A 24,561-nucleotide genomic window follows, 5' to 3' on the forward strand; every position below is an offset into this window, starting at 1 on the left:
TTTTCATGCCCCAGGAAAAATGGTGAAAAACCAAGTATACAGTTTTTCTTGTATTTTTGAGTATACAAACTTGAGAGTATACAAACTAAGTTTGAAGTTAATTGGATGAAAATTGTAGATTTTTCATACAAACGTTGGAGCCCGTTTTCCCCCCTTTGGCGTTCGAATTTTCCAAAACCGCTTCTTAGTGCTCACCTACACCACTGAAGACAACATGTGTCCAATTTTCAGCCTCCTAGCTCTTACCGTTTGGGCTGTGCGTTGATTGCAGATAGCTTTTCGTTTACCGAATTTTCCACCGGAAAATCATTATTATTCAGGCCGCAGGAAAAATATTGAAAATCCAAGTATACAGTTTTCTTGTATTCTTTGTGAGAGTATACAAACTAAGGTTGAAGTTAATCGGAAAAAAAGTTGTAGATTTTTCATACAAACGTTGGAGCTCGTTTTCCCCCCTTTGGAGCTCGAATTTTCCGAAACCCCTTCTTAGTGCTCACTTTCACTATAAGAGGGATCTTGTATCCAAATTTCAGCTTCCTAGCTCTTACCGTTTCGGCTGTGCGTTGATGGCCAATCAGTCAGTCAGTCAGTCAGTCAGTCAGGACAAACTATTTTATATATATAGAGATTATCTACTGTTCTCTCTTGTTATACTCTGTACATGAAATGTACAAGGTATATTAGGTTTGCGGGAGCTGAAAAATGTAACAGGCAGAAGGAGACGTGGCAGACCCCACAAAGTATATATATTCTTGATCAGCGTGACAAGACGAGTCGATCTAGCCCTGTCTGTCCGTCTGTATGAACACCTGGATCTCAGAGTCTATAAGAGATAGAGACACCAAATTTTGCAAAAGATGCCTTATGTGCGTACGCTATACGAGTTTGTTTCCCCCCTATGGGGGTTTTCCCGATTTTCCGTTCGTATAATCGACTATATCTCGGAGACTATAAGAACTACGGACACCAAATTTTAGTCCAAGATGCCTTATGTGAATACGCAGAAAATGTGTATTTTGGAATTTCCCTCCCTCCCCCCTCTCCCACACAAATCGTAACTCCCGTAATTCATGGAATTTCGAACTCAAATTACGGAAATACCCCCAGTTAGTTATTATGTTCCCGTATGCGAAGTTTCACTATGATAGTCAGATTTAACAGGAAGTTATAGCCATAAATATATTTGCTGCTGCAGCGCTACTCAAGCGCTGCCCACGCGCTTTTATTTCTATAATTATTGTAAACATATGTACAGATTATTTCAAATCGGGACACCCGAATTTAGCTTTTTTACTTGTTGTATTCTGATACACCCCCCATTCCTCCTTTAATTCTTGGAGTTTTTAATTATAGTTTTGTAATGACATTCCGTTGATTATGTGTTCATATGCCAAGTTTCACCATAATAGGTTAATAGGAAAGGAAGTTATAGCCATAAATAATATCTCTGCCCAAGTTCTGCCCGTATAGACGAATACACTATCCGCATAGAAACAATACCGAAGTAAATGTATATAAGGTGTTTATTATAAAAGGAATATGATATAGTATTATAAACCAATACGGGATAGGTCAATAAAATTGATTTAAAGAAATTATGAATTATGAACTAAAAAGTTGACACGCTGCTACGGACGCAACGACTTCTCTTTATGACGTTCTCAGCTCGAGTCCCAATCGTGTCTCTATGTACGGAAAAGGGCAGGCTTTCAATGCTCTTGTGTGATGACACCTTACATTCGGCACTCCTGATCTTCGTCATCCGACCCGGATGACAGCAGCTGCTCGTTTTCGACGAAATATTTCCACAGCTTAATGTTATCACATCTAGTGGCTGTAATGCCTAGTCCTTCGACGTTTCCGGCTGCTTTCTTCACATCGTATCGGCCATTTCGTTTAACCTTTATAATTTCGTAAGGGCCCAAAAATTTGCTTGCTAATCCGGCCCGTCACAAATTGGAACTCGTCTCGCTTATTGTTAAACACTTCGATTAGCTCGTGGTATAAGAGGTCCAGCAATCGATCATTGATACCAAATAAAAGTTCAAATGGAGGCGACTTTGTAGACATGTGTTGACTACACCTGTTGTTGTTCAGACGTGCTCAACAATGTTTGCGCTTGAAAATTCTTTAAACGGAATAGACGTGAAGGCCGCGCCCCTGTCGCTAAAATGACGCCTCGGAAAACCAAAGATGCTCGCCTACTCATTCAATTTTTTGAAGACTTCTTCTTGGCCTGTTGACTTCGTAGGGAACAGCAAGATAAATTTGGAAAATGAATCGTGTAAAATTGTACAACGCTCTTCTCAATATAGTGCAGGAACCCTTCTAGTTTAGTTAGCTTCTTACAGTGAATTATACAACTTATGCAATTAGCAATAAACCTTGTTACCTTACCCTCAAGATGTGGTATAAACTGCTGTTTATGCTTATTATGCATCGTTTTGCGAACCGCAAAGTGACCCGACTCGTGAGCGCTCCATCGTGAGCGCTCCATCGTGAGCGCTCCATCGTGAGCGCTCCACCACCTCTCCTTTCATCTGGTAGTTCTCGTACGGTTCATTTTGTAACAGCTTAACGACTGGTTTAAGAGCTCATCGTTTTGTTGTGCAAAATGTACAAAACTGTTGATAATAAAACACATTTTGTGGGTAAAGGTTTTGTTTAATTTTTTTTTTCGGCTACACGCTGATTTTCAACAATACAAATGTCTTGTAAATACACAACCCACTGTGCGACTTCTATCGGCATATCTTGCTTGCTCTTGATCTGCTTAAAAGCGATGCAATCCGTCACCAGCTTAAACTGGACTCCCAGCAGATGGTGGCGGAAATTTTTTAATGCCAAATATAGAGCATTAACTTCCAGGACGTAACTATGCTGCTTCGATTCCGCCTGCGACATTTTCTTGCTGTAATAGTAGATTATATGGATCTGGCCATCGAATGACTGCAACAACACCGCTCTATAACCTTCTTTAGATGCGTCTGTATGCAATTCGGTGGGTGCTTCTCTGGCGTAAATATGTACAAGGTGCTTTCGAAAGTAAACAGGACTTTTTGAATCTAGCGCCCCCTGGTGGCGCTATCTATATACCGACTGGTGCGTTAGAATCTGCTATCTTTATCGATTGTCCAGTGAGAATTTCATGACATTTCATCGATTGGAAGTGAAGTTATTGCGTTTTAAGTGTCAGTATGTTTGTGTTATCGGTGCAAAAATGAGCTTCGAACAAAGAGGCAACATTAAATTTTGTTTTAAAATTGGTAAACCTTTTACCGAAACGTTTCAATGATGGAACAAGTTTATGGCGATAGCCCGTAGCAGAGTGCAAGAGTGGTTTCAACTTTTTCAAAGTGGTCGTGAGGACATAAATGACGATCAACATGTGGGGAAATCACAATTCGTGATCACCGAAAATTCCATCGAAACTGTGCGTGAATTCATCAAAAATCAGCTGAAATCATCATTGAAATTGATGGAAATGGAATTGAACATATCCAAAACATCGATTTATCGCATTTTGACCGAACATTTGGGCTTACAAAAGGTGTTCCGCACAAATTGACTGACGACCAAAAATTGCTCTCATCGATCGACGCTTGTGACTGATTATTTGACCACAAATCACATTTAACCATTAACCACTCGCCGTACTCACCTGATATGGCACCGTGCGACTTCTAACTTTTCGGAAAAATGCATTTGCCCATGAAAGGAAAGCGTTATGCTGGCGTAGAGGCCATTCAAAAAGCTTGCATCGGCATACTGGCGGCCATACCAGCCAACGAGCTAAAACACTCGTTCGACATGCTTTTGGATCGTACAAAAGGCTGTATTGAAGCAGAAGGAGACTATTTTCAATAAAATAAATTGATTTTGCCGAAAAAAACCATTTGTTCTTTTTTTTAAAGTCCTATTTACTTTGGAACACACCTTGTACATACATAAATCATCAGCTCAAAAATAACCTTATCAATTCGACAATTGTTTTAGTGGCTATTAAACTTTCTTCGTGCTGTAAAAGTGACTTAATTACTAAAATAAGTTTTATATGCAGTAACATTTGTGCTACCTTTTGTTGTTGAGATGAGACTACATTTGCTCTATTTCTGCAATAACAACAACACGAAGTTTTTCTCTTTATTGTTTTTCTGCCAAGATTTTGTTCAAAAAATTCCGTTACTAACTGTGAAGTGTTGATACCCTAAACAGGTATTAAAATAAACTGTTTCCTTAATTTACGAAATAAAAACCTATTTTTAAAAAAACTTAAAACAATTTGTCTACGATCTCCGCATATTTGTGTGGTTGTGCTACATCGGAGAGCGATTTAATTTTTTCACTCTTCAAGCCTACTTTTAGGCCAAAAAATAAATAAAACAAGAGAGAACGCTACAGTCGAGCAAGCCTTACAGTGTAATACCCTGTACCCAGGTAAACTTCCGTCACTGAGTTATATGCGCCCAAAGCAGCAGCAAAAAGAGGAAGAAGAAGAGCGAACTTGTTGCTGCAGTTTGTGGGGGTTGTACTGGCGAGAATTTGTTTCGCTAATAACTTTTCTTAGAATCGACAAAATTGAATAAAATTTTAAACAACAGTAGATATTTATTTATTAATTATGTGTGCAAAGTTTGGTTTAGGTAGCATTTGAAATGTGGACGCTATTGACGAAATTCTGTAGCGTGGGAAGGGGGGGGGGGGGGGGGGGGGGGGGAATAAAAAAAAGAGATCCTTGCGTTCATCCAGACGGACAGACGGACGGACGGACGGACATGTCTAGATCGATTTCTCTCGTCATGCTGATTCAGAATATATATACTTTATGGGATCGGAGATGCTTCCTTCTTCGTGTTACATACTTTGCACAAACCTAATATACCCTTTTTACCCTACGGGTACAGGGTATAAAAATAAACTTAAAAATTTTTCAAAGGAATATAAAACTTACACAAAAGCAAAGCAAATGCGAATTTGGTGGCAAGATTGTCGGCGACTGTTACCTAAAAGATTGGTTGTGTAACAACTCCGCACATATCAAATGCGCTGGTTTTGGCCACAACGGGTGCCTTGATGACATTATTTCCAAAGGAATTGGTTTAACGTGGTCTTGTCGGGAACGTACTGGGTTCATTAAAGTTCGGAAACAATTTTCGGCCCTAAATGAGAAATTCCTAACTCTTGAGTCGCAATTTCTCGGTCTCAAGCTCCTTAGTGAGTCACCTAAGAGGAAAATCGCTAATCGGAACACTCTTGCAGTCCAATCGATTAGTTCTCCTCCTGGAAGAACACCCTCAACTTTTACAACACCCACTGGCTATATTTCCTCGTCCGAAGCGGCGGTTGAGATTGATAATGAGGATACCCCGCCAATGCCTGAATCTTAAGTCTCACTCATAAGTCTACACATGCTTTCACTGCTGGTTCAGCTGCCACTGCGAGTGTACCAGCCTTCCACATTACCTCTGGGGGCGGCGCTGCGCTCTATTGGGCTATCCAATCTCTGCAATCCGTCTACATCTACCGTTTCTGCAAGTGCTTCTGGGCCAACATCCAACACCTCAGTGCCTCCCTTGAAAGCGCTAAAGGAGGTGGCACCACCATCTGGATCTTCTGGAGTACCTCTGAGAGCAATAACGCCCTAAAAATCACTCTTTGTCTCTCGTCTAATACCTGAAGCCACCACCGAAGATGTCAGAAATCATCTAAGTAAAAACTTCATGTCCCAAAAGATGTAATCTCTGCATTGAAATTTAATTTTAAACATAAACGTAACATTTCCTCATTTAAAATCCTGTTACCAGACTCTCTCCTACCCAAAGCACTTGATCCTACAATTTGGCCGGAGCACACTGTCATGCATGAGTACAAACGCAAGGATTTAACTTCCAACTCTAGCCCAAAAAACCAATATGCCTCTCTATACACTACCAAAACTTCCGAAGTCTTTTGGGAAAACTAAGTACATTCTACATGAATAGTGCCTCCGTCGAATCTGATGTCGTTGCTTCAACTGAAACCTGGCTTAATAATACTGTTTTTGATCAAGAAATTCTTGTTAATAAGTTTATTACATATAGAAGGCATCGTTTTACTCTTGGTGGTGGAGTTCTGATCGCTGTTCTCAACTCCCATAATTCAGAACTGCTTCCATTTAACAATATTTATGATATCGAATTTATAGCTGCAAAAATTACAGTCGGGAAAATTAACGTCTATGTAACTTGCTCATACATCCCGCCTAAGTCTGATTTATCTGTTTGTTTGAACAACTTCTCTGCACTACATTTCGTTTCTTCAGCTTTAGATAACGGTGATCAACTGATAGTTCTTAGGGATTTCAACTGGCCTCACATCACATGGGAGTCCTCTACTGATTCCGATCTTTTGCTTCATCATAACCAACACGAATTTATAGATGGCCTAACGGATATATCATTAAATCAAATCACTACTTGATCTTATGTACATATATGGCTATAACTTCCTGTTAAATCGGCCTATCATGATGACACTTGGCATTTGGACACATAATAACTTACTGGAGTTATTTGCAAAATTTTAGTTCGAAATTCCAAGAATTACGGGAGTTACGATTTGCGTCGGAGAGGGGGGAGGGAGAGAAATTCCAAAATACACATTTTCTGCGTATTCACATAAGGCATCTGGGACTAAAATTTTGTGTCCCTAGGTCTTAAAGTCTCGAGATATAGGCAATTATACGAACGGAAAATCGGGAAAACCCCCATAGGGGGGAAGTGGGAGGAAAATCAAAAAATAAATCAAACTTGCACAGCGTACACACATAACGCATCTTTGTGCAAAATTTGGTGTGTCTACCTCTTATGGTCTCTGAGATCCAGGTTTTCATACGGACAGACGGACAGATAGACAGACAGGCAGTGCTAGATCGACTCGTCTCGTCATGCTGATCAAGAATATATATACTTTGTGGGGTCTGCCACGCCTCCTTCTGCCTGTTACATTTTCAGCTCCCGCAAACCTAATATATTCTTGTACATTTTATGTACAGAGTATAACAAGAGAGAACGCTACAGTCGAGCAAGCCAGACAGTGTTATACCCTGTACCCAGGTAAACTTCCGTCACTGAGTTATATGCGCCCATAGCCGCAGCAAAAAGAGGAAGAAGAAGAGCGAACTTACTGCACACATAATTTATTTATAATTATCTACTCTTTTTTTATTTGTATTCAATTTGGCCAATTCTAAGAAAAGTTATTAGCGAAACAAATTCTCGCCAGTACAACCCCCCCAAACTCCAGCAACAAGTTCGCTCTTCTTCTTCCTCTTTTTGCTGATGCTATGGGCGCATATACCTCAATGTCGGAAGTTTACCTGGGTACAGGGTATTTCATAGTCGGGCTTGCTCGACTGTAGCATTCTCTCTTGTTTTATTTTCTATAATTATTGTAAACATATGTACAGAGTATTTCAAAGTCGGGACACCCGACTTTAGCTTTTTTACTTGTATTTAATAATTTAATTTTTTTTAATTCTCCTTTGGTTTGCTCGGTTTTCTCTTGTTTAAATTTAATTTTTGGATTTTAATATATTTTTATACCCTTTACCCGTAGGGTAAAAAGGGTATATTAGGTTTGTGCAATGTACGTAACATGCAGAAGGAAGCATCTACTCAGATTTGGCGAATACCTCCAGATAGTGATTGTGTGTCTGTATGCCAACTTTCATCATGATACGTCAAATATGAAGAATGTTATAGTCTAAAACATAATCTCTGCCGAAGCTCTGGTATTTAAAAGATGAGCCCGCTCGACTTTAGCATTCCTTTCTTGTTTATTAGCATTGGGAAGCCTAACCATTTAAGGACTTTGGTGGACATGGTTTTAGAATTCATCCAAACCCTTATTCATCTCCAACAAACATTTTTAACTATTGCCAAAATTATCTAACCACGAGCAGTCCCTCTATTCAACTCAGTTGTATTAATTAAGAAATAGTTTTCTTTTTTACTATTAGGAACATAATCTTTCCCTTTTATTTACACCGCTTACCTCCTTGCATATTTAAAAGTGCCCCACATACATGGCCAAATAGCATTTGTTGCCATTGGCCGCAGAACCAGACAGTCAATTATAAAAAAATTACAACGATATTGGAGCTGCTGGTACTGCACTCTCTTTGATGCCGATGCGCGAAGTAAATTTTGGTATATTTTTTCCATTCTTTACATTTTTGCTGGCCAAAAGTGCACACGACGAGCATATTGAAGTGTTAAAGAAAAATTCAGTCGAGTGTTGCCAAAGAACATTACTGGCTTTTAGCTCAGAACCAGCGCCGAACGGCACAGGTCCTACAAAATAAAATGAATTTTGTATGGCAGGCAGTCAAGCAGCAAACATATTGAAGTGTTGAAAGTCGCCGGAACCGTCGGCGGTTGGGTAGTGGAAAAGTTGAAGGGCGGGTAAATCACAGCAGCGAACAGGGCTGTGACCAGTCGATGAGCACGCCCGACTAAAGCAGTAAGTGCCGTTCGCCACTGGATGACAATAAATTTCCATTTAATCGGATTTATTTGAAATTCTTATTTCAGTGTGTGTATGCAAGTTTGTGTGTGTCGCAGCATTGAGTGTGGTTTTTACAGATGGGGTGCTCCGGTATGGGTTTCGAAATGCTGCTGTTGGCTGAAAACTGAACTCTAAATGCTGTCCGTATTTTGGCGCTACACCACCACCTCAAAGGTTTTATTGTTTTTAAGGGTTTCTCCGCTTTTATGGCAAAAATGACGTTGTTGAAAATTTCATTCAGTTTGAGTCATATTTTTTTTAAAACCATTCACTTAAGTGAAAGAATCGGGTATTGGGAAAAAAGCACCGGGTAAAAATGGCAATTATTTTCTACTCATTGTTATGTATTATTATACCCTTCATCCAAAGGGCATATGAGTTTTGTGCGAATGTATGTATCAGGCAGAACGAAGCATCTCCGACCCCATAAAGTATACTAGTATATACACGTTGTTAGTATTAATAACTCATTTCAGCTAAGTCAATATCTTATATAGTTTGGACTAGCGATTGCATCTCCGCATATCTTACAAAAATTCGCAGAGAGCATGCGTGTGACAGAGGCAAGTCAGTTGAGCCGAAGTGCAAAAGCTCCCATTAAGCTCTACAGCCGACCAGCTATAGGAGCTGTCAATGACAATTTTGTTAGGACATTTTCGTTCTATGTAATTACGCATATGTATATGTACGTATATGGTTAGTGTTATTGGGCTTAAATAATTGTAGACAACTATAATAAGCAGCTCACTTACCAACAAATTGATTAAGAATTACAACTCTTTGCGATAACTCAGAATATGAAACTATGTAGATCGGCTCAACTAAGAGCGATTGAAACCATGCTAATTGACAAGTCTCTATCTTCGCTGCATAGACATTGTTTTTGGACAGATTCGATCAAATATGGCTGTTAAAACAAAAGTTATTATCAACAAAGTTTCGAATAAAAATATAATTCCCAAGAGTATGACAGAAGGTTATTAGAGCATCACAGATGCAATTTATTTAGGTCCGATTGAAGATTATGATGTGAGGATAGGTCAGAGTACGACAAAAATGTCGTCGGAATACATCAGAATAGTCAAAAAGGATACTACCTGAGGCAAGTCATTTATAAAAAGAACAAACAGCAAGAGACCAAGATGACTACCTTGGGGCACGTCAGAAGTGACGTTCACAATTTTGGAGGGTGTATTTTCATATATTACGCGTTGAGTTATGTAATCGATCTTTAGGTGAAATCCTGCAAACGTGTACGAGAGATATTTCACTGACAAAAATCAAATCAAGTTTCTGTGCCTGTCGTTTTTTTTAAAATTAATTTGATAAGTGATAATCAGTGATATATCAGTTAAGCCATCGATGAATTCGTGTTGATTATATGCAAAAGGTTAGAATCAGTAGAGGACTGCCATGAGATTTGAGAAGTATAAGTTGATCCCCGCCTCTACAGCAGAGGAAATGAAATGTATTGCAGAAAAGTGGTTCAAATAGACGGATAAATCAGACTAAATAAATAAATAAATTTGATTGCATGAATATTGTTAATGGAAACAGTTCAGATTTATAAGAGTTAAGAGCTGCAATCAGAACTCCACCACCAAGAGTTGGATAGTCTTCTCTATGTGATGAACTTATTAACAAGAATCTCTTGATCGAAAACAGTATTATTAAGCCGTGTCTCAGTTAAAGTAATGGAGTCGGCGTCAAAATAGGTACTATTTATGTAAAATGTACCTCGTTTACCCAAAAGACTTCGCACATTTGGTAGTGTATAGAGAGGCATGTTAGTTTTTTGAGCTAGAGTTGGAAGGTAAATCCTTGCGTTTGCACTCGTGCATAAAAGTGTACTCCGGCTAAACTGTAGGATCAAGTGGTTTGGATAGTAAACAGTCTGGTAATAGGATTTTAAATGAGGAAATGCTATGCTTATGTGTTAAAATTAAATTTTACTGCAGAAATTTCATCTGCTAGGACGTGAAGTTTTTCACTTATGTGCTTTCTGACATTTTCAACGGTGGCTTCAGGCATTAGGCGAGAGACAAAGAGCGATTTTCTTACGTGATTGCTTTCAGAGGTAATCCACGGTAGCGTCACACCATTTAGTGGTTTAGAAAGAGGCACAGAGGTAATGAACGCAGTTTCAGAATCGGCAGTTGTAGACAGATTGCAAAGATCAGATTGCTCAATAGAACCAGAATTAATCCTAAGTAATTGTGGCAGGAGAGAAGGGCCACCCTCTGAGGTATTGTTGGAGGCAGGTACATTCGTTATGGCAGCGGAACCGAAGTTTTTCACTGGGAATACTTGTGCACAATATTGAGTGATAGTTTGAGACATCGATGAAGTTTATTTCATATCGATTTCAACCACCGTATCGGATGAGGAAATGTTGTCGAAATGTAAGTAGCTGGAGACCGAGAAATTGCGATCCAAGAGTTAGGAATTTCTCATTAAGTGCCAAAAATTGCTTATGAACTTCAATGAATCCAGTAAGTGTTTGCCTCATGAAGGTACGAGTTCCAGCTTCTATTTCGTGGAGTTGCAGACCCCACAAAGTGTATATATTGTTGACCAGCGTTACAAGCCGAGTCGATATAGCCATGTCTGTCCGTCCGTATGAACACATGGATCTCATAGACTATAAGAGATAGAGGCACCAAATTTTGCACAAAGAGGCCTTATGTGTGTACGCTATACGAGTTTGTTTTATTTTTTTGATTTTCTCCCCTATGGGGTTTTCCCGATTTTCCATTCGTATTAACGCCTATATCTCGAAGACTATAAGACCTAGGGACCAGAATATGTGTATTTTGGAATTTCCCTCTCTCCCCCTCTCCATCACAAATCGTAACTCCCGTAATTCTTGGAATTTCGAAAAATTTTGCAAATAGCCCCAGTTAGTTATTATGTGTCCGTATGCCAAGTTTCACTATGATAGACCGATTTAACAAGAAGTTATAGCCATAAATATATTTGCTGCTCAAGCTCTGCCCGCGGTTGTTGATGTTGCTGTTTGGTGGACTGCTAACATGTTTACACAGACACGAATAGATGCGCATGGGCTTACATACAGTCACACAGACGGGAAAACACCCTCACAGGGGGAAGTGGGGGAAAAATCAAAAAAATAAAACAAACTTGCAACGCGTACACACATAAGGCATCTTTGTCCAAAATTTGGTGTCTCTAGCTCTTGTAGTCTCTGAGATCCAGGTGTTCATACGAACAGACGGACAGACAGACAGACAGACAGACAGACAGGGCTAGATCGACTCGTCTCGTCATGCTGATCAAGAATATATATACTTTGTGGGGTCTGCCATGCCTCCTTCTGGCTGTTAAACTTTTCAGCTCACGCAAACCTAATATACTCCTGTACATTTCATGTACAGAATATAATAAGTCAAATCAGCAACAACAACATCAGCTGCCGTCAGAGCTTGGGTACAGCTTCGGCAAAGATTATGTTTATGGCTATAACTTTCTTCATAATTGACATATCATGATGAAACTTGGAATACAGACACAAAATCACTATCTGGAGGTATTCGCCAAATCTGAGTAAACAAGTAGAGAAGCTAAAGTCGGGTATCCCGACTTTGAAATACTCTGTACATATGTATAGAATAATTATGCGCGTATGTGTGTATTTGTGTGTGTCTGTGTATGTCTCGTTTGCCTGAGCAAAGCAGTAACAACAACAACAGCTGCGGGCACTACGTGGTCTTATGTACATATATGGTTATATCTTCCTGTTAAATCGGCCTATCATGATGAAACTTGGCATACGGACACATGCAAATTGCGATTTTCTCTAACTCCCGTAATTCTTAGAATTTCGAAAATTTTGCAAATACCCCCAATTAGTAATTAGGTTTCACTATGATAGACCTATTTAACAAGAAGTTATAGCCACAAATATATTTCCTGCTGCAGCGCTGCTCAAGCGCTGCCCGCGGATGTTGTTGATGCTGGTGCTTTGGTTGACTGCGAACATGCTTACATAGACACGAATATACGAGCATAAACATACATACACTCACATAGACGCAATTGCTATGTAAATGTGCAATTATACACCCTTTACGTGAGTTCGAATACCGAGAGAGGTAAAATCGATCAAAATTTTTTTTTTTAATTTTTTTTATTTTCTATAATTGTTGTAAACACATGTACACAGTAATTCAAAGTCGGGACACCCGACTTTAGCTTTCTTACTTATTTTTAATAATTTAATTTAAAAAAAAAATTTTTTTTTAATTCTTCTTTTTTGTGCCGAGGCTATTTATTGTCGGGTTTGCTCGGTTTTCTCTTGTTTAAATTTATTATTTGGATTTTAATATATTTTTTTGATTAATGTAATAGTTTTGGAAGTAGTGGTGTTGACAGTGAACATGGATGTAATGTGGACGCAATCAATGTATAGATATCTGTAAAAAAGCTAAAGTCGGGTGTCCCGACTTTGAAATACTCTGTACATATGTTTAGAATAATTATAGAAACTAAAAAAAGTAAGAGAATTAAAAAAAATTTTTTTGATCGATTTTACCTCTTTTCGTATACGTACGAAATAATTGCACATATACAAATCAATTGCGTCTATGTGAGTGTATGTATGTTTATGCTCGTATATTCGTGTCTATGTAAGCATGTTCGCAGTCAACCAAAGCACCAGCATCAACAACATCCGCGGGCAGCGCTTGAGCAGCGCTGCAGCAGGAAATATATTTGTGGCTATAACTTCTTGTTAAATAGGTCTATCATAGTGAAACCTAATTACTAATTGGGGGTATTTGCAAAATTTTCGAAATTCTAAGAATTACGGGAGTTAGAGAAAATCGCAATTTGCATGTGTCCGTATGCCAAGTTTCATCATGATAGGCCGATTTAACAGGAAGATATAACCATATATGTACATAAGACCACGTAGTGCCCGCAGCTGTTGTTGTTGTTACTGCTTTGCTCAGGCACACGAGACATACACAGACACACACAAATACACACATACACGCATAATTATTCTATACATATGTACAGAGTATTTCAAAGTCGGGATACCCGACTTTAGCTTCTCTACTTGTTTACTCAGATTTGGCGAATACCTCCAGATAGTGATTTTGTGTCTGTATTCCAAGTTTCATCATGATATGTCAATTATGAAGAAAGTTATAGCCATAAACATAATCTTTGCCGAAGCTGTACCCAAGCTCTGACGGCAGCTAATGTTGTTGTTGCTGATTTGACTTATTATATTCTGTACATGAAATGTACAGGAGTATATTAGGTTTGCGTGAGCTGAAAAGTTTAACAGCCAGAAGGAGGCATGGCAGACCCCACAAAGTATATATATTCTTGATCAGCATGACGAGACGAGTCGATCTAGCCCTGTCTGTCTGTCTGTCTGTCTGTCTGTCCGTCTGTTCGTATGAACACCTGGATCTCAGAGACTACAAGAGCTAGAGACACCAAATTTTGGACAAAGATGCCTTATGTGTGTACGCGTTGCAAGTTTGTTTTATTTTTTTGATTTTTCCCCCACTTCCCCCTGTGAGGGTGTTTTCCCGATTTTCCTATTTCCTATTTTCACCTATATCTCAGACACTATAAAAGATAGGGACACCAAATTTTGGTCCCATATGCCTTATGTAAATACGCAGAAAATGTATATTTTGGAATTTGCCTCCCTCCTTTCCACCACAATGAGCAATTTTCCATAACTCTCATATTTCTTGGAATTTTTCAATCAGTCAGTCCAGTCAAGGGAATAACTACTTGATTGTTGTTTTTGCAGAAACATGGCAAATATAATTGCAACGATAGTATGCAACAACAACAAGAAAGGAATGCTAAAGTCGAGCGAGCTCAACTCTTAAATATCCTGTATCTCCTACCAAAAAGGAAAAAATTAAAAAAAAAACTTTTTTAAAATTTTAAATTACTTTTAAAAAATTATATTAATTAAATTATTTAATTAAATTAAATACAAATTATTCAATACATATATACAAAAGTGGAAACATGTTCATGTACAGTTTCAACAGCATACATTAACATCAGAATCGTGTCTCTGCGTGTTTATATGCGTGTTTATACAACAACAACAGCTGCGGGCAGAGCTCCGTTGAGTTTGGTAATTCTAGCTCTTGTACCTTCTGAGATCTTTGCGTTCATATAGACGGACATGGCTATACCGACTCGGCTTGTTACCCTGATCAAGAATATATATACTTTCTGGGGTCTGTCACGCCTGCTTCTGCCTGTTACATACATACATTCGCACAAAACTAGTATAGCCTTTCACCCTTTGGGTATAGGCTATAAAAATATCACAAAGTCACTGCACTTAAAGTTTACTTAATAATTTTAAGTCACTTTTATCAATTTGACCGTAATAGGTGAGACCGATTGCGACGACTGTGGTATGAACGCTTCTGTTGAGATTATTGCTTTAAGACAGTAAAGCAAGTAGTAGTTACAGTCTTGCATTGTGTAAAATCGAAGCAGCCAGGCAATTGCAATAACTTACAAGTAAAGGGGTAAACACCAAGCCAGCCACAGCAACTCCATAATAATAAAGCCATTCATTATAAATCCTATTGCTTTCGATACTCCCCCTCGTCGTCTGCCGCTGTTGTTTTTGCTGCTTGCTTGGCGCCAGAAAAGCGATTAAATGGAATTGTGTTACAAACAAAATACAAAGCCACCCGAAAACAATTTTCCAAATTTATTCATATACAGAATATGGGTGAGTGAAATCGCCAAGGCTTATTTATCAACTGCATTTTGTTATACTGTATACATGAAATGTACAAGAAAATATTAGGTTTTCGAGAGGTGCAAAATGTAACAGACAGGCAGGAGGCGGTGCAGAACCCCCAAAGTATAAACTTTATATATATTCTTTATCAGCAGAACAAGCCGAGTCGATCTCTGTCTGTCTGTCCGTATGATCACTTAGATCTCATAGACTCTAAAAGATCGGGACACCAACTTTTGCACAAAGATGCCTTATGTGTGTACGCTGTGCACGTTCATTTTATTTTTTTGATTAACCAGCCCCTCAGCCCGCACCCCCCACTACTACCCTATGGAGGTTTGACCGTTTTTCCATTCTTATAATCCACCAGATGCCCTATGTGAATACGCAGAAAATGTGTATTTTGGAATTTCCCTCCCTCCTCACTCTCCCCCGCAATTAGTGATTTTCCATAATTCCCGTGTTTCTTGGAATTTTTAATTGAAATTCGGAAAATACCCAGTTAGCCTGAGCCTGTATGCTAAGTTTCATCATGATCGGCCGATTTAACAGTAAGTTATAGCCATATATGTATGTATGACAAAGCAGTGCCCGCAGCTGTTGTTGTTGTTATTGCTTTGCACAGGCACACGAGACATACGCACACATACATGCATTATTATTCTACATATATGTACAGAGTATTTCAGTCAGGACAACGGACTTTAGCTTCTCTATTTGTTAATTTAAATAATTACTCTAGACATGTATAAATAGTATTTCAAAGTCGGAAAACCCGACTTGAACTTTTCCACTTGGTTTCTTTCAGCAGAAAATCATTTGAGTGCAGAAATAAAAGTAATATGACATGCTTTGGGTGGTGCCGTTCAAATTTCAGACGCATTCGTTTGGGTGCCATCCAGTCAGTCCATCACCTCCGTCGGCGTATGACATGTGCGTACTGTAATTCATATGCCCCTTTCCTGACGCCACAGCAACAACGCAGCATGAAATGCTGCTTTCCAATTTCGAGCTCGCACAATGCGAGTCCCACAAGTTGTCTGCTTGACTACTTGTTGTATAAATGCGGCCATTGTCTATGCGACCGTTGTTGTTGCCAATTTTAGGCCAAAATGTTATCATGTCAGTCGCAGTCGTTGGCTGAACGACACCCTCGCCTGCTTCTATACAGGTCGTGGGCTTCGAGTTTGAATTTGTGTAAATAAAATTTATTTACGCACTAGCAAGGGCCGGCAGATATGATTGCATAAGCCTAAAGAACACATGAAGCGGCCTTTGCAGGCTGCGGTTGTGGCAGTATTTTGTTGACAGGCCAGTTGTAACATTAAAGGTTTTAATATTGGCAGCTAGTGTTGCAGTGGTAATATGTGCAGCTTTTGGTGCAGAGGTCAATGGTCGGTAAATGGAAAGCAGGTAGCACTACGTTGATGTCGAAGCATAGAAACGACCATAAGCATTAGGTTTCCCATTTAATTCGAAGGGAGCTAATAGCTATAATTATAGGCCCAGTTGTAAATTTTTGCTCGTATGAATTCTACTAGTGAGCTAGGGAACACAACGAAAGATTATTCTCTACAGCTGGCGGAACATCTACTAACAGTTTCATTTTAAAGGGCTGGCTTAAATACTTTTCTGCCAGTTGCCTTTTTCACTTCTCTTGTACCTTTCAGACCTGAGAAAGAGATTACATTTATGGTTATAAGTTCTTTCCGAATTAACTTATCGTGAAGAAAGTTGGCATACGAACGAATAATCACTACTTGGAGATATTGGCCACATTCGGGTTAATAATTACGAGATTTATGGAAAATCATTGATAAAGTGCTAGTGGATGGTATGAGGAAAATTTTGACATACACCTGTCCGGCGTCATCTTTGGTGACTCAAGCTCTTATAGTCCCTGATATATAGCTGATTATACGAACGGCGTTACGGGAAATCCATTACCTTTTACCCTTTGGGTACAGGGTATAAAAACAAGTAGAAAAGTTAAAGTCGGGTGTCCCGAATTGGAAATACTACGTACATATGTGTTGATGAATTATAGAAATTTTAAAACTTAAGAAAATTAAAATAAGTAAAAAAGCTAAAGTCGGGTATCCCGACTTTGAAATACTCTGTACATATTTTTACAATAATTATAGAAAATATAAAAAATTATAAAAAAAAAAATTTGATCGATTTTACCACTCTCGGTATTCGAACTCACTTAAATGGTGTATAATTGCACATTTACATAGCAATTGCGTCTGTGTGAGTGTATGTATGCCTATGCGCATCAATTCGTGTCTGTGTAAACATGTGTGCAGTCAACCAAAGCACCAGCATCAACAACAGCCGCGGGCAGCGCTTGAGTAGCGCTGCAGCAGCAAATATATTTATGGCTATAACTTCTCCTTAAATCGGTCTATCATAGTGAAACTTGGCGTACGGACACATAATAACCAACTGGGGGTATTTGCAAAATTTTAGTTTGAAATTCCAAGAATTACAGGAGTTAGAGAAAATCGCAATTTGCATGGGAGAGGGAGGGAAATTCCAAAATATACATTTTCTGCGTATTCACATAAGGCATCTGGGACTAAAATTTGGTGTTCCTAGGTCTTAAAGTCTCCGATATATAGGCGATTATACGAATGGAAAATCGGGAAAACCCCCATAGGGGGGAAGTGGGAGGGAAAATCAAAAAAAATAAAACAAACTCGTATAGAATACACACATAAGGCATCTTTGTGCAAAATTTGGTGTCTCTATCTCTATATATATAAAACAGTTTGTCCTGACTGACTGATTGGTGATCAACGCACAGCCCAAACGGTAAAGGATAGGAAGCTGAAATTTGGACTCAAGTATCCTTTCATAGTCTAGGTCCCCACTAAGAAGGGATTTTGGAAAACTCGAGCTCCAAAGGGGGGAAAACAGGCTCCAACGTTTGTATGAAAAATCTACAGTTTTCATCTGATTAACTTTAAACTTAGTTTGTATACTCCAATTCCAATTCCAAGAAAAACTGTATACTTGGTTTTTTGATATTTTTTTTGGGGCCTAAAATATGGGAGTTTTCATGTAAAAAAAATGTTGGGGCACAAAAGCAAACCGCGTCAACAGCCCACAGCCCACACGGTAAAAGCTAGGATGCTGAAATTTGGGCTCAAGTATCCTATCATGGTGTAGATGAGCACTAAGAAGGGATTTTGGAAAATTCGAGCTCCAAAGGGGGGAAAACGAGCTCCAAAGTTTGTTTGAAAAATCCGCACTTTTCAACCGATCGACTTAAAACTTAGTTTCTAAAATCAATTAAAGGATACAAACAAAACTGCATACTCGGATTTTCGAAATTTGTGTTGGAGCTTGAATTATTGGGGTTTTAATATTTATTCACTATTTCAAATGAAAAGTTTTTGTTATAAATTTAGTCCGATCGATTTAAAATTTGGATAATGTAATCTACGTAACTAAATCTACAACTTTGCATTCAAGGATTTTCAAAATATGCATTTTACAAAAGCAGGCAGAACAAACAATACAAAATATCAAACAGTTGGGGACAACTAAGTATACATATACACACATACAAACAGCTGTTCGTGTAATTGCGTGCAAACGATTGAAATAGCCAAAGCAACATGTGAGACACTAATGTGTGAATGTCCATACATATGTGCACATCTATGTATGTACATATGTATCTACATATGTATGTATGTACATTCGTCTTGCACTGACAGAGCAAGAAATGTTAATTAATTGAAAATTATATAATATAACATTTTTAAAAGTAATTTTTTCTTTGTTTAGTGCATTTGGCATTAGTGTTTTCATTAATAACTTTATGCAGCAACAACAAATATCAAATAGTTGGGGACATCACATACACACACTCACACACAACAAGCAACAGTTAGTGTCTATGTGTGCGGTTCTCTACGTACGGTTGAAAAAGTAAAGAGAAACATATGTACATATGTATGTATGTACTAGCAGGTATTGCCCGTCTTAACCCGGCTCAATATAATGTTTCCAATTGTATTTATTTTGTGTGTGCATAACCTACCCATATGTTTTTACCTTATAAGTTACCAGTAGGAAGGCATTTAAGGTATTTAAATGAACATTTTCTGTTCTTGACAAAAAATTGTTCCGTAGTCCGTTACATTTTTGTTCTTGCCAAACTATTTCTTTAAACGAACATGACCACTATAACTAATATTTTTTTAAACCTCCCCCCTTTGGAGTTAGAATTTCCCAAAAGCCTTTCTTAGTGTGCTCCTACACTATGATGGATACTATGAAAGGATACTTGAGTCCAAATTTCATCTTTTACCGTTTGGGCTGTGCGTTCATCACCAATTAGTCAGGACAAACTGTTTTATATATAGAGATAACGCAACGTTTTAAGATAGACGATTTGCAAAAAAGGGGGAATAATAAGGGTATATCCTAATTTTAAATTCACATTTGAGCCTTTCGTGCCATATTGAGTCAATACGGTCACGCACAAACTCGGAATATGAAACACGGCACTCGTGTCAATGCCGTGCAGCGATGAGCCACGATCAAAAAGCACTGACAATTCTCATCCCAATTTGCTAGAGTAAAACTTTCAATAGTTGAAGCCACCGATACCATCAAAATATCGAAGTTTGAATGCAATAAGCAGAATATTTAAATAATAAAATCTAATTATTTATTGAGATCGATAAGAACAAATCATATACATACATACATCTGCCCGCAATGCGAAGCAGAATATGCGTAGCTCCGTTATTTGGTTTCTGCTTTACTATCGCATACGCAGTCGTTGCTTAGCGACGGTAACTGTAAACTTTTGGCGTTTTGCCTTTGCAATTAACATTAAATGGTCAAAACGAAAGAAGATGAGCGAGCCAACAACTTGAAGTTGTTGTTGTTGTTTTGTATTTACATGCTTCATACATATACAGGCATAGATACATATGCTTGTACATATGTATGTATGCATAGGCACACAGAGACACGAACTGTTCCCAACTATTTGATATTTGATATATGGCAAGTAAAAAACATATTGCTATATTTTAATCGTTGAATGCCAATTTGTTGATATAGTTATGTTGATTACATTACCCAAATTTGAAATCGATCGGACAAAATTTATAACACAAACTATTCATTTGAAAAAGTGAATAAATATTAAAACCCCAATAATAAAATTAAATGCGATATATCGAAAATATCGATACTTGTGTTGATATATCGTAATACATGTCGAATACAAATACATCGAAAAACATCGTTTGAGAGTTATTGATTATAATACTGTATTCAATTGTACACTGTACACATACATACATACAAATTTATTTGTATGTGTACTGTAACTGTAAACTTTTGGCATTTTGCGTATGTAATGAACAGGCGTAAATGATCAAAACGAAAGAAGATTTGCGAGCCAATAACTTGAAGTTGTTGTTGTTGTTTTAAAAATTTTGATTTGAAACCATAGAAAACTATTTTTTACAATTAAACAACAGTGTTCGATAGCCCACTGCATACTTGTACATACAAACCTATGTATGTATATAGGAATGTATGAACGTACATACATACTTATTGATGTACATACATACATATGTACATGCTATACATACAGACGTATGTACGTATGTAATACATATGGTGCTGGCGTAATTCATAATGCGAAATTCTTTCTAAGGGGAGAAATGTCCCCCCTGCCCAACCTGTGTACGCCCTTGTAGTCCGTTGTCCTAAAAACTCCTTATGCCAAATGTACTAAACAAAGAAAAAATAGCATAAAAATGTTTATGTTATAATGTTAATAATTTTTAATTAATTAACATTTCTTGCCCTGTCAGTGCAAGACGAATGTACTTTTGTACATACATATGTATGTATGTATGTACATACATGTATACAAATGAACATTCACACATTAGTGTCTCACATTTTGCTTTGGCTACTTCAACCGTTTACACGCAACTACACGAACAGCTGCTTGTATGTATGTATGTGTGTGTGTATGTATACTTAGTTGTCCCCAACTGTTTGATATTTTGTATTGTTTGTTCTACCTGCATTTGTAAAATGCATATTTTAAAAATCGTTAAATGCAAAGTTGTAATTTTAGTTACGTAGATTATATTACCCAAATTTGAAATTGATCTGACAAAATTTATAACACAAACTTTTCATTTGAAAAAATGAATAAATATTAAAACCCCAATAATTCAAGCTCCAACACAAATTTTGAAAAACCGAGTATGCAGTTTTGTTTGTATTCTTTTATAGATTATAAAACCTAAATTTAAAGTTGATCGATTCAAAAATGCAGAATTTTCAAACAAACTTTGGAGCTACTTTTCCCCCCTTTGGAGCTCGAATTTCCAAAATCCCTTCTTAGTGCGCATCTACACCATGATAGGATACTTGAGCCCAAATTGCAGTTTCCTAGCTTTTACCGTTTGGGCTGTGGGGTGTTGATTGTGTTTCAATTTTTCCACGGAAAACCCCCCTTTTTTCATGCCCCAGGAAAAATGGTGAAAAACCAAGTATACAGTTTTTCTTGCATTCTTTTTGAGAGTATACAAACTAAGTTTTAAGTTAATTAGATGAAAATTGTAGATTTTTCATACAAACGTTGGAGCCCGTTTTCCCCCCTTTGGCGTTCGAATTTTCCAAAACCGCATCTTAGTGCTCACCTACACCACTGAAGACAACATGTGTCCAATTTTCAGCCTCTTAGCTCTTACCGTTTGGGCTGTGCGTTGATTGCACATAGCTTTTCGTTTACCGAATTTTCCACCGGAAAATCATTATTATTCAGGCCGCAGGAAAAATATTGAAAATCCAAGTATACAGTTTTTTTTTGTATTCTTTTTGAGAATATACAAACTAAGTTTGAAGTTAATCGGATAAAAATTGTAGATTTTTCATACAAACGTTGGAGCTCGTTTTCCCCCCTTTGGAGCTTGAATTTTCCGAAACCCCTTCTTAGTGCTCACTTTCACTATAAGAGGGATCTTGTGTCCAAATTTCAGCTTCCTAGCTCTTACCGTTTGGGCTGTGCGTTGATTGCCAATCAGTCAGTCAGTCAGTCAGGACAAACTGTTTTATATATATAGAGATGTATGCCTGTGTATGAATACAGCATGTATGTACATTCGTATTAATGTATACATTGGGCAATCGAACACAGTTGTTTGATTGTAAAAAAAAATAATGCTCTAAAAACAACAACAACTGCAAGTCATTAGCTCGCTCTTCTTCTTTCGTTTTGACCATTTAATGTTAATTGCAAAGACAAAACGCCAAAATGTTACAGTTACCGTCGTTAGGCAACGACTGCGTAAGCGATAGTAAAGCAGAAACCGAATAACGGAGCTACGCATATTCTGCTTCGCATTGCGGGCAGATGTATGTATGTATATGATTTGTTCTTATTGATGTCAATAAATAATTAGATTTTGTTATTTAAATATTCTGCTTATTGCATTCAAACTTCGATATTTTGATGGTATCGGTGCCAGTGCTTTTTGATCGTGGCTCATCGCTGCACGGCATTGACACGAGTGCCGTGTTTCATATTCCGAGTTTGTGCGTGGCCGTATTGACTCAATATTCCACGAAAAGACTCAAATGTGAATTTAAATTTGGACTCAAGTATCGTTTCATAGTATCCATCATAGTGTAGGAGCACACTAAGAAAGGCTTTTGGAAAATTCTAGCTCCAACGGGGGGAAAACGAGCTTTAAAAAATATTAGTTATAGTGGTCATGTTCGTTTAACGAAATAGTTTGTCAAGAACAAAAATGTAACGGACTACTGAACAATTTTTTGTCAAGAACAGAAAATGTTCATTTAAATACCTTAAATGCCTTCCTACTGGTAACCTTTAAGGTGAAAACATATGGGTAGGTTATGCACACACAAAATAAATACAATTGGAAACATATTGAGCCGGGTTACGACGGGCAATACCTGCAAGTCTCTTATAGTCTCTGAGATCCAGGTGTTCATACGGACGGTCAGACGGACAGTCGGACAGACGGACAGACAGACAGACAGGGCTAGATCGACTCGTCTCGTCATGCTGATCAAGAATATATATACTTTACGGGGTCTGCCACGCCTCCTTCTGCCTGTTACATTTTTCAGCTCCCGAAAACCTAATATACTTCTGTACATTTCATGTACAGAGTATAAAAAAAAAAACAAGATAGAACGCTACAGTCGAGCAAGCCCGACAGTAAAATAGCCTGTGCTCTCCACAAAAAAGAAAAATTTAAAAAAAATTAAATTTTAATTTAACAAGTAGTTATAGCCATAAATATATTTGCTGCTCAAGCGTTGCCCAAGCGCTGCCCGCAGCTGTTGTTGATGATGGTACTTTGGTTGACTGCGAACATGCTTACACAGACACGAATATATGAGCATAAACATACACACAAGTACACTCACATAGACGCAATAGCTTTGTATATGTGCAATTATACAAGTACACCCTTTACGTGAGTAGGAATACCAAAAGAGGTAAAATCGATCAAATTTTTATTTTAATTCTCTTACTTTTTATAGCCTGTACCCAAAGGGTGAAAGGCTATACTAGTTTTGTGCGCATGTATGTAACACACAGAAGGAGGCGTGGCAGACCCCACAAAGTATATATATTCTTGATCAGGATGAGAAGACGAGTCGATATAGCCATGTCCGTCTGTCTGTATGAGCGCAAGGATCTCAGTAAGTACAAGAGCTAGGATAACCAAAATTGGTATCAAGGTTCCTATAAGCCCTAGGCAGATCGAGTTTGTTTATTTTTTCTGATACGCCCTCCACTCCCCCGCAATTCGTATTTTTTCTTATAACTTCCGTAATTCTCGGAATTCTTTGAAATCAATTTTGGTAGGTACATCCAGTTAATACTAATGTGTCCATGTGTCATCATGATAGGTCAATTCTGAAGAAAGTTATAGCCATAAGTAAAATCGCTGCTCATGCGCTGCCTGCAGCTCTGTCGGCAGCGCTGCCCGCAGCTGTTGTTGTTGTTGCTGCTTTGGTTCAACTTTGTGCTGCATACATACACGCATATAAGCACGCATAGGTACGTGATGTAAATGTATGCTGTTAAAACTGAACATAAACATGTATTCTAATTTAATTTAATTAATTAATTAATTCATTCATTTTTTTTAATAATTTAATTAAAAAATTTTTTTTTTTTTTTAATTTTTCCTTTTTGTGGAGAGTACAGGCTATTT

The sequence above is a fragment of the Scaptodrosophila lebanonensis genome, unplaced genomic scaffold (genome assembly GCF_003285725.1).
Source record: "Scaptodrosophila lebanonensis strain 11010-0011.00,11010-0021.00 unplaced genomic scaffold, SlebRS2 tig00000061-arrow-pilon, whole genome shotgun sequence".
In the NCBI taxonomy this organism is placed as follows: domain Eukaryota; kingdom Metazoa; phylum Arthropoda; class Insecta; order Diptera; family Drosophilidae; genus Scaptodrosophila; species Scaptodrosophila lebanonensis.